The 12,670-nt window shown below is 28.9% G+C and overlaps 1 pseudogene; it reads right to left on the bottom strand.

The window, feature by feature from the left end:
• Positions 1–9,802, bottom strand: part of LOC111921826 (calreticulin-like) — a 15,910-nt pseudogene extending 6,108 nt beyond the window's left edge.
• Between the last annotated feature and the right edge of the window lie 2,868 nt (positions 9,803–12,670).

The raw sequence follows: 12,670 nt of genomic DNA, 5'->3' as shown, positions 1-12,670 counted from the left end.
ATAAATTTGTCAAAAATATCATGTTTGTATCGTCAAATGTTTTTTTTTTTTTTTTTTCAAATTGTTATCATTAATAAAGTTGGAAAAAATATCAATTAAAAAAAAAACTTGAAAAAAATAAAGATATATATGTTTTTTTAGGCTAGAAGATGTTAGAAGACTTTGATCCACATCTGCGTCAAGAAGAGTGCGCGTATACATTTTTAGGTCTGCAGTCTTCAGAAAAACAAACAGTCTGCGAAGGCTAATGTCTGCACGTGGTTTGCGCGACGCAGACAGAAGAAGCCTTGCAGATCTGCAGACAAAAAACAAACACTGCCTTAATAGTTGTATATTAGAAAAATGTTGCCAATATGCTTCATTAACTTTCAGATTATGATGCATCATGTCCTCAATCCATCGTAAAAGTTTTCTCAACTCAACAATCAAAGAAGAAACTGATATTGGTCTAATGTGTTTATTATTAAAAAAAAAACAAAAAAAAAAAAGAAACAAAAAGATGAAAATGGAAAGGATGCGAAGAATCTTAAGACGTAGAGGAGGAAAAAACGAGGAGGATGACGACGGAGAAGACAAGAGAGAGAGGAGGAGACAAAGCACTTCCTTCCTTTGGGAAATCCAATGCCTAGGCGGCGGCTCCACGCATTATTCCCCATTTTGTCCCTTTCTTACAATTTCCCTTTTAAATTATTAATTTGTTTTTGTTATAAAAATATACAAGACAATGCTTTTAAAAACTACCTATTCCATACTTTATAGTAATAATACAGAAAATTGCATAAATGATCCTTAGTTTACAGTTTTTTGTAGCTAACGTTCAATAATAATGTTTTTCTAGAAAATGGTCTTTAATTGAAACTTTATTATGGATTTAGTATCTGACTAGTTGTGAAACCTGTATATTATACGGGTTGATTAAACAAAATGTTAAATATAAACGATTAAATAAGAAGTTTATTTGAATTTGAAATTTGAAATAAACAACAATTATGAGAAAAAAACATGCAAAAAATAAATAAATTAAAATTATATGTTTATTTATTAGACTCGTATACTAAAGAAGTTAATTATAACAAAATGTTAAACATAAAGGTTTAAACTGTAAATTTATTTGAAATTTAAATTTAAATTTAAAATTTAAAATTAATATCATTATGGTAGGTTTAGTTTATGGAAACTAAATTAATAATATATTAGAAATAGAAAATGAAATAAATTACAAGTGGAAAATAAATATATCTGTAAACTATGACAAAATGACATTTGGCAAATTGAATGAGAAAAAGACATGTGGTAAAATGATTCTTATTTATTAGGGTAGACTAGGCGAATGTCCGCGCGTTGCGCAGAAGCATCTATATAGCTGAAATCTTTACAAATATATGTTCTTTTAATATAAAAATAATGTTGTTAAATTTGATATAATAATTCGTATACTAAGTTAATATAATATATTGATTATTTTGAATTATATGATAATATATACATCTATTAAAACTGCATAATCTCAATCTTTTGAATGACCTCTACCCGCGGGTTACTCATGAATAAAATTAAATATAATATATAGTTTAATGTTATTTATAGTTGTTGTTATTGTTAATTAATTATTTAAAATTTATTTGCTTAACGTTTTAATTTCTATAAGTGTAATTATTTAAAACATCAAACAATTTTTTTTAATTTTTTCTAAAGGTAACAATATAATCATTTATATAAAGTTATATCTAACTATTGTTATTGTAAGTAATTTTAAACTACTTATTTGAAAACTTTTAACAATTATAAAAATATCTTTAGGATATATTTTAGTTAAATTGATATTACAATTTAGTTTTTGCATTTAACAGTACAATCTATCACTTTTCACTATTCACAAAATATTATTTGGGTTTTTTTAAGTGGAACTTAAATTTATATTGAAGTTGACCCTGTAATGTTATATTTCAATTAACAATTTAAGTATTTTATCCAAATTGTTCAAGAGTTGTAGCTTTAAACTGATAATAGTTTACATGCAACAACATATTAAATCTAATAAATGAAGTATAATATGTTAAAAGTTAAAGACATAACTTTATATGTAGAAGTAAAAATATTATTTTAATGTTGAAGTTTAGTCTATTTATGATTACACTTTAGGTTTGATACTTATTTAACCTTATTAACCAACTTATAATCATTATTATAAAGACACTACAATTAATCACTTTTAACTATTTATAAAATATTCTTTGGGTTGTTTAAGTTGAATTAAAATTTATATTTAAGTTTATCCTGTAAGGTTATATTTAAATTAACAATTTAAGTATTTTATATAAATTGTTCAAAAGTTGTAGCTTTAAAATGATAATGGTTTACACACAACAACATATTAGACCTAATAAATTAAGTATAATATGTTAAAAGTTAAAAACATAACTTTATAAGTGGAAGAAAATATATTCTTTTAATATTAAAATTTACTTTATATATGATTACACTTTAGGTTTAATATTTAATTAACCTTATTAACCAACTTATAATCATTATTAGAAAGAAATTGAAAAGTCATGGGAGTTTCAAATGAATGTGGTGAAAGGAACAAATGCACGGGAGTTTCAAATGAATGTGGTGAAAGAAAAAATGTTTCCTTTATAAGTATATAATGATAAGAAAATTAATGAATTATTAAAATTGATTTTTTATCTTTTAAATTTAAATAAATAAACAAAATAAATTAATGAGCTTTAATTTTAAAATTTTAAAATAAGATGTTAGTCCATTAATAAATTTGATATTCATTTATTATTATATTTATTGTAATTATTACATTAAAGTATTATGTGGAATTTATTAAAATAGAAAAACTCATAAAATGACATGGGGAAAAAAATTAATTCAAAATAATCACAAAATCACATTTGGCAATTTAAATGAGAGTGTGACATGTGGCAAAAAAACCATCATTTATTAGAGTAGATTCTAACGGTGGTTAAGATTCTTTTGTTTTCGCACCAACGTTTCACACAAAAGGGTATTTTAATCTTACTATGTCCAAAAGCCAAAATTACAGTATATTTTATTTAACACCTAAGATTGAAATTGTAGTATAAGTTTTTAAGACAAAGAACCAAAATTGCAATATAAGATTTTAACGACGAGAAACCAAAATAACTATAAGCTTTCTAATAAAAAGTTTTATTAAATTTATAAACTTATATTAATACATAGGGTTATTTATAGTAAAGTCCTGATATTTTAGAATTTTTTTTTTTAAAATTTCATAATTATTTTTAGTAAAATAAACCTAGAAACCCGGCTAAATTATTCAGCTTCATCCATTTTAACCATTTGAACAATCTCTAACCCGCACCTCTTCCACAATGGTGCAATCTATTCAAACCTTGTGTTGGAATAGTTTCTCATTTTCTTTATATATATATATATATATATATATATATATATATATATATATATATATATATATATATATATATATATATATATATATATATATATATATATATATATATGAAAAAGTGAATATACATTAAGGATATATAAGCTTAGGTAATCAAATTCAAGATATCACGTCGTTTTGTATCATATAATACATTCTAATTGTCCAATGTTCTTATAATTTAACTTCTAACTTGATTTACTTCCATGATTTTTATAAATTACACAATTATCTTCCTCTTACATAATTTTTATTTTCAACTACAAAATATATAGCCTAGTAGGTGGTCGACAAATTGATGTGATGTAAGAGGAAGATAATACTGAATTTTCGAAACTCTTGAAAGTAAATCAAATTAGAGGTTGAATTTTAAGAACATTATAATGAATCTATCAAACAAAACGACGTATTATGGTGTGTTTAGGTACCTAAACAAGGTTCAGAAATTTAAATTAATTACTGACAAGCTTTATAAAAAAAAAATAAAAAAAAAAAAAAAAAAAAAAAAAAAAAAAAAAAAAAAACAGTGAGATTTGAACAAGAGTTCCATACTAACAAAAGCATGGACGTTCCGAGTTAAGGCTATAGACCGTATAGTGCTTTTGCTCCTTCACTATTAAATATATGTATTACAAAATACATTATTACTATTATTATTATTATTATTATTATTATTTTACATAATTGTATTTAATTTAATATATTTATACATAATAATACTTAAAATGCTTTAAAAAAATACTTAAAATATATAAATAATACTTAAAATATATAAAAAAATATATATATAAATAATACTTAAAATATTTTTAAAAAATACTGAAAAATACTTAAGATTTTAAAAAATACACGAAAATACTTAAAAAGCACATGCGTGCGCGCGCGCACACACACACACACACACACACATATATATATATATATATATATATATATATATATATATATATATATATATATATATATATATATATATATATAATAGAAAATACATAAACCTAAAAAATCATAAAAACCCTAAAAATATATCAAAAAAATTCTTTGACATATGTAATTTTCTTTTTTACTCTACGAACATAAAATTGCTACTTAATATATATATATATACATATATATATATATATATATATATATATATATATATATATATATATATATATATATATACACACATACACACACGAACGAAATCAACAATGGATTAAAAAATATCTCCGTAGTCGGTCGGTAAAGTGTGTCCATTATCAAATTGTTGAAAAATAAAATAAAAAAATGAAAAAATAAAGTAATTTTGTATGATCGTGCAGTACAATCTAAAAATAATTTTAAAATATAAAATAAAAAGAAAAATCCAAAAATTGTTTTTGTAATTATTATTTTCATCATTTGGTTTACCTAAAAAAAAAATAAAAACTAATTAAAAAAAATAAAAAATTAACGTTTTTTTTGAAAAATACGTGAAATATTCTCATATAATATTACATTGGAAATATAACAATGTGATTTTTAGAATGTTAGAATATTATAGTAGTTTTCTCCGATATGTAAAATATTCTAATACCCTATTAGAATATTTCATAGATATTTAAAAAAAACGGTAATGTTATTATTATTATTTTTTTGATAAAAAAGTAAAAATAATATTTTAAAAAAATCAAAAATTTTCAATTACTTTGAATTTCAAAAAAATTTTTATCTACAAAATGAGTAACTATGATTTCGTCTCCCCGTCTTATAAAATATAGTCTTACACGAGTTAATTAAAAAAAAATTAAATATGAAGGTATAATATTACACATTTTTTAAAATAAAATCTAGAAATAAATTCAAACAAAAATGAAGAATAAATAAGTAATTAATATATAATAATTATAATAAGAAAAAACATCATAAATGGTCCCTGTGGTTTCCTAAAATCTAAAGTTTAATCCCCGTGGTTTAAAAACGTCATTGATGGTCCTTGTAGTTTCAAAACTTTTGACGATTGGTCTTTATTGCTTACTCCGTTAAGTTTTGTCCGTTAATTGAAGAGAATTTTCGTCATTTCACTACCACAGGGACCATTTATGATGTTTTCTCTCTTTTTCTTTAAATTAAATATTATTATTTAATATATATATAATCTCTCTCTCTCTCTCTCTCTCTCTCTCTCTCTCTCTTCGATAGGCAACCAAAAACACCTCCATTAGAGGTGGTGTTCTGGTTTTCCGGTAACAAAGGAGCAGCAATCCCTTGTCCCTCATTCTTCCTTTTTTCTGTCGAGCAAAGCAACAAAACACCCCCAAAATTCACTGTCTAGTTCAACCCTTTTTCTTCCATTTTTTCTATTTAATTTCAATCAAAGAAACCCCCTCCACAGGTGGAGTTTTTCCGGTAGACAAGAGGGCAACAACCCCCTCGCACCTTGTCTTCTTCTTTCGCCGACTCCATAGCAGCCAAACACCCACCTGTACTGTTGTTGTTGCCCTACTTCCATTATACCGTCTCTCCCTTCCCCTTCATATTTCATTCCGAGACAGAAAGTGCAGGAGCTGCTTTAGTAGCCCTTGATGCTTTCGTTTCTTCTCCCTCTACGAACTAGTGAGGGCACAAAAGGAGCTCGTTCCTTACTCGAAAGTCAAACACAGGACCAAAAATCTTTGATGCCTATGTGTTTTTTTTTTTTTTTTCTGATTTCGTTCTCTTTCTCCTTTCTTCGAATTAGACAAGAAACGGAGGTGCTCATTCCTTTACGATCGATTGCCACCACCCTCCATCGATTTTTGCTTCCGATTTGTCCTTCCCCGAATCGAACAAGCACCAGAGGCGTGCGTTTGTATTTGATTGAAACTGAACAGAAGATCTCCTCAGATCTCAACTCTATGTCGACTTCAATGAGAGTTTCAAATGAGTTTTTCATTTGTGTAGTGTATATTTGTTTTTATCTTTTGTGAGATTTTGATTTGCAGGTAAGGAGAGAGATTTTATATATATGAAATAATAATATTTAATTTAAAGAAAAAGATAGGAAACATCATAAATGGTCCTTGTGGTAGTGAAATGACGAAAATGTCCTTCAGTTAACGGACAAAACTTAACGGAATTAGCAATAATGACCAATCGTCAAAAGTTTTGAAACCACGTGGACCATCTATGACGTTTTTAAACCACGAGGATTAAATTTCAGATTTTGGGAAACCACCGGGACCATTTATGATGTTTTTTCTTATAATAATAATATGTAATGGCTTATTTTAAATAAATGTGTTTGAATCACAAATTTTCAAATAATTCTTTCAATATGACATTAGATGTTCTATTTGGTAAGTTTATCATCATTGTTTAAAATTAATATTTTTTAATCCACATTTGTTTATAACTTTGGAGAATGTAATAATCATCAATGAGTGAATATTAATTGTCTAAAAAATAAACCGAACTTCAATAACGACTATCATTCAAAATATACAACCAATAGAAATTGTTTTCTTAAAGTGAAATGAATCCTTTATACGAAGGCATTAAAGACATTATTGGAATAAACGTTTATGGTTTCCTTTATTACTTCTAGAAATTATCTCTTCTTCTATAACATGATTACACAATGTTGTAACCCATAGCCTTGTTCCATTACACAAACCGAATGTGTCAAGATGTGATTTTCAATTTTTTATAAATATAGCCTCTAGGTACAATAACATGATACATCTTTTTTATACTTATGTTAAATTCATGAGATTATATATAATTTTATTATAACTAGTGTGAGTGACCATGCTTTGCATGGGTTGGAATGATGTTTTTTTTAATAAGTGTGTAAGTAAGGTTGTAATCAGCCATGTTTCCATTCCATTCTATTCAATTCCAATTCCATTCCACCATAATAGATTCCAATAAAAAAACATGTAGTTAATAGAGACCAATTGAATTCTCAATGCAGGTTTAAGAAAATCTCATCTTCATTACATTTCCAATTCTTTATAATCTCTATTAAAAAAAGTCTTAGAAACTCAACTTAAAAGTAAAATAGAAAAAAAAACAATCTTAAACTCTAACGGCTGAAAAAAGTCTTTTCTATAGCTCATCATGCATACATAAATACAAAAAGAAGAATGAGAATTTGTGGTGTTTAGACAAAAAGGACATATGCAATAAATAGCAATATACTTTCATTTATTTATTTATTACAATATTGCCTTTCCAATTGGAGTATAATTGCTATAATAAACAAATGAATAAAAACATAATGATATTTCATCATAATTACCTTCACATCGTTTTCATCAACCTCTTCATCATTTTTTGGTTAAATCTCATCATTATCAGCATAAAAAAAACATAAATTTTAACAAATTTAAAATCCTAAAATGATAATAATAATAATAATAATAATAATATTAAAAGTTGTCAGAGAAAGCCTTACATCAGAATCAGCTGGATCATCCTCTAATTCCGAAAAAGGGGACAAAATAATAAAGAGTGAAGCAAAAGAAAAAAGTAAATTAAAAAATACAAACTAAATGCGAAGAAAAAAGTATGGTACATTAATTCTTTTTCTTGTTAAGAGATTTTACTTTGAATTAACAATCTATACTTTTATGGATTTTTTAAAGTATAATATTGTAATAAATAAATGAAAGTATGAGGCTGTAAGAATTAAAAATTATATGAAAGTAAGAAGCACTGAACATAAAGATTTGATACCTCTTCATCCTTTTTCTTTTCTAGCTCTTAAAATGCTGCATTTTCGGCCTAAAAATAAAGAAATAAGCATAAGAAGAATTAGAAAATATTTAATGTAAAGAATAAACCAGAAAAAACTAAAAAACTTATTTAAAAGGTAACTTACATGTTTTTGTTTTCCCCATGTTTGTTTCAGCCACTTGTTTGACATATTCAGGATCATCACATATCAAGACATTGTCAAAAAAGTGTTCTAGATTTAACCTGTAAAAAAAAACTAAACATCACATTTATTTAATCATCTAATCCTCAAAAATATATAATTGTGTTAGTTAATACGACCATAAAATAATTACATGCCACAACTATATGCCAAGATACTTCAACTTGGGGAAAACATAGAGATCAGACTCATCTTTAAAATCTAAATTTTATATAAAAAATAAAAATAAAATCAATGTCAATAAAAGCGTAAGAATCAAAGATTGAAGCAGAACCTGAAATATGAAAGAACAAAAACCTGGGTTGTCAATCACGGGTGCCTTCCACTTTCCTTTGTAGCTGGGGTTCTTGATTTTCTATAAAATGGAAAACACTTTTATGAAACAAATGCTCCTAATTGGTATAATTTTGTAACAGTGTGCCTTTAAAATAGAATTCCACAAACGTTTTCCTTCCATGGACCCTTGTAATAAGGGTTTGGAATAGTTGAAACATTCCACTCACCATCTTCCTCATCATCCTAATCTCCTGACTGCAATTTTAGCTCTCATATCAAAAATGTAAAATGGATTATGGAAATGGAAATTAAAGAATTCATACCTTTTTGGCATCAGGGTCTGAAATCTCCTTTGGGAGGTCATAAACAGAAATGTTGAATCCGGTACACTAATATTGAACTAACACAATGTTATTCATACAACCCGGGTTTTGTCTCATATGAATGTGAAATTCTTCCACACCTGAACAAAGTGAAACATCTTAATTGTGGAAATGTTGATAAAATGGAAAAGAACCTAGTGATTTTTAATGTTTATTCTTTATGATATTCCTTTTATTTACTATCTAGGAAAATTGTATGTGCAAGTTCCTTGGTTGTAGCAACATAGATTATCCCCTTCCCAATATGCTCCAATAGCTTATGCAAGATTTAAAGCTTATAGCTTCTAGGCATGTATTTTAAGATATCCACTTGAGAAACCTCAATGCATAACATAGAGGGAATACATTTAGATATTATAATAACTAATAGCACAATTCAATTGGGATGCAAGTAATAAAAGAAAAAGAGCACGCTTCCTTATAGTCAATCAACTTGAAATGGAACATACAAAGTATTCAAATATGTAGTAAGGGTAGTTCAGTTATTTTAGGGGAATAGGTTAGTTAGTAATGTCATATTGTCATCCCAATCTAAAGCAAGTTTATCTGCTATTTTTGCATAAAAAGAAATCAAAGTATAATGTTATTTAAAAATACAACCGTAATGGAGCCCAGCTGAGAGGAAACTCAAAACAGGTGCATCTAAAGCATTAACTCCATCAACATTTACATGAAAGCCTAAAATCCATGACACCCACTTTTCAATAATTTCATACAAATCAGGTAATTGTAAAAACAAAGAGTTTGAAGAATAAAATATATAAATTCTTGTCTGTTGAGACGTAAAACAATTTTGCGAGAGTATTATACCATCATTATTAATAAATGGTAATACAAAAAGAATGTTGCTCTTAAATTCATGAAATCAATATGTTTGTTAATATTGAAAAAATCTTAACTCTATTGAGAACCTTATATAGGTGCTTAAAAAATATCAATGACCTCTATTAATAAAAAGTGTATTTTTATGAATACATTAAGTTACTCTAGGATTACTTCTTCTTCTCATATCATGTAGAAGAGAAGCAAGTCGATGACGAATGCACATTTGAAGCCGACTCCAGAATGGAAAAAAGAAAGACGAGGAACCCTTCATTTTCTTTTCATATGCTCCTTGTCCTTTATTATCAATGATATTGCATCTCCATTTAGTGGGACCGAAGGATTTCCAATTAATGTATCGCACATTGTGTAACGCCCTATTTCAAATTGTTTCCTAATGTGGGGTGGCGACCTTAGGACCAAGTATCATCAGGCTTAGGGCCTTTGAAGGAAAGAGATTTAGACCCATTTTGGTGTGGGTAATGTGATTCGGATGATCCAGGAGTTCAGTTTGTGTTTTGGAGCCAAGGGGTATTTCGGTAAAGTGTCAATTTGGGCTTTTATGGAAATTGGAATTTTGTTCTGAAGTTTGAAGGCGGGCATGAGTTGATAGAAGTGTAGAGATTCTCGTTACCTCTTCATGGATATAAGGATCGTCGGAAACGAACTTATAACGAAGAAGTTATGGCCTTTGGAAATTTGGTGATTTTAGGGTTTAATCGAGTACATGGGACATACACATGTGTATGCATGGCGTACTAGTGAGGTGGCCAGTATGTTGGGTGTACTAAGTGGTGTGATCGTGCATGCCTTATGAAGTACGTTGGGCATACCATAAGTACGTTGGACATACTCTAGTTAGAACCAAACCCTAATTTAGGGTCTTGGACCCTATTTAAGCTCCTTAACGCACCACAAAACCCTATTATCTTTAGCCTCCATCCCTCTAAGACCTAGAATCAAAACCCTAACCCCCATTTGAGTGTTTTCTGAGCTTTTGGTTGTATTTTAAGCATTTTGGTGAACTTTAAAGAAGAATGAACTTCTTGGAGATGTGTGGGATTACTTGGAGCTTTTGGACCAACCTTTGTGCATATTGATCTATATTTTGGAGGTATAAAGTTTCTATCTTTATGACTCTAGGTCTTAGATCTAGTTTAAGACGTAATTTTGGTTCTTTTTGGTCCTTAGGCTCATCCTTATAAGTATGGGCTACTCCAAGAGCTTAGAATGATGGATCTTGGCCTTTGGGACTTCCCTTGTTCAAAAAAATGTCATCTTGATGAGTTATTGTGGTGCATGCATGAGTTTGGGTGATTATTATGGACTTTATTAAGGTTTTGTTCCCATTAAGCCTTGAAAAGGAGTAAAGTTTCCAACTTTACGTGTTAAGACATCTCATTAGGGTTATATCCAAGTTTGGAAGTCATTGTCTTAACCATTAAGAGCTTATTTTGGATTTTTGGAACGTAGAGGAGTACGCTTGGTGTACGTAAGTGTATGCTCAACGTAATGCTAATTTGGTGCATCAACGACTTGTACGCAGTGCTTCGAGGGTCAGTAAGTTGGGCATACCATTCTGGTACGTGGGGCGTACTCCCCAGAAAATCATTTTTGGGCTTTTTGAGGTTTGGACCTTGTTGGGCCATTGTGCTTCTGACTTTGGGACATGGATGGACTTAGGGTTTTCTTAGAAGTAGGTCCATGATGGTTTTGGGGCCCACTAGAAGTTATTAGGCCATAATGGGCTTTTGTTGCTTTTGATTTGGGTTTTGGTTAGCCACTTTAGGTTTTAGGCTTTTTGTGCATTTTTGGGTTGGGACTTGGTTATGGAACAAGTAAGAAAATGGTAAAATGGTCTTTTACCCTTTAGGGAGTTGGCTTATGGAGTGGTCCTTGGATTTCAGGTTATCGGGTTAATTATTGAATAAGATTGTATTTATTGATAGTTGGCGTGAGGTTATCCGGTTCAGCGGTCTGAGCAGTAATTTGACTATCAGCGGATTGAGGCGAGTCTCCTCACTGTAATTGATCAGTCAAAGACACCAATGCCGACCCATTAGGTTTTGTTATCCTAGTTGTATTTGTGACTATTTCATGGTATGATGGGCGAGGCCCACTTTTACGTTTAGCTAGGCCCATTTGTATGTTGGGCTAGGCCTATGGAACATGAAGGGCTAGACCCATTGTATGTTATGTAGGTGCTAACTTTCTTTGTGACTTTTGCCTTTGTATGTTGTTCTAGGCCTAATGGTTTGCAAAGGCTAGGCCCATTATGGTGGCTTGGGCCCAATATGCGGGTTAGGCATAATGGTATATATGGTATGTGGTATTGTGGGGAACTCACTAAGCTTTTTGCTTACGGTTTTAAGGTTATGGTTACGGTTTCAGATACCTACGATTCGAAAGGGAAGGGCCCGACTTGATCGCAGCACATCCACCCATGTTTCCTTATCTTCCTGAATTTGGGATTGTACTCTGATAACTGTTTTCTTATAAAAGTACTTATGAATATTTGGATAAGCAATTACTGAATGTTGACTTAAAGATAATTAATGTATTCGTTTAATTAAAAATGAAATTTTTACCTCATAATTTTGGGTTGTTGCAAGTTGGTATCAGAGCCTTGGTTTGAGGGATTCAGGCACACTCTCGAATGTGACTTAACTTAAACCGAGGAATTGGTAATTTTTCTAAAAAGAAAAAAGAAATGAGTTTTTAAAAAGATTTTTGTAAAAGGAAAGACATTTATAAAAGGATTTTTGTAAAGACAAAGGGGGGGGGGGTGTGTGATGTGTGCAATCGTCTGAGCTCAAGTAAGTGATTCCCAGAATACCCATACATGTTTGTTATGATTATATG

Source organism: Lactuca sativa, chromosome 4 (assembly GCF_002870075.4).
Source record: "Lactuca sativa cultivar Salinas chromosome 4, Lsat_Salinas_v11, whole genome shotgun sequence".
Taxonomy (NCBI): Eukaryota; Viridiplantae; Streptophyta; class Magnoliopsida; order Asterales; family Asteraceae; genus Lactuca; species Lactuca sativa.
This window is presented reverse-complemented; position numbering and strand designations above follow the sequence as displayed.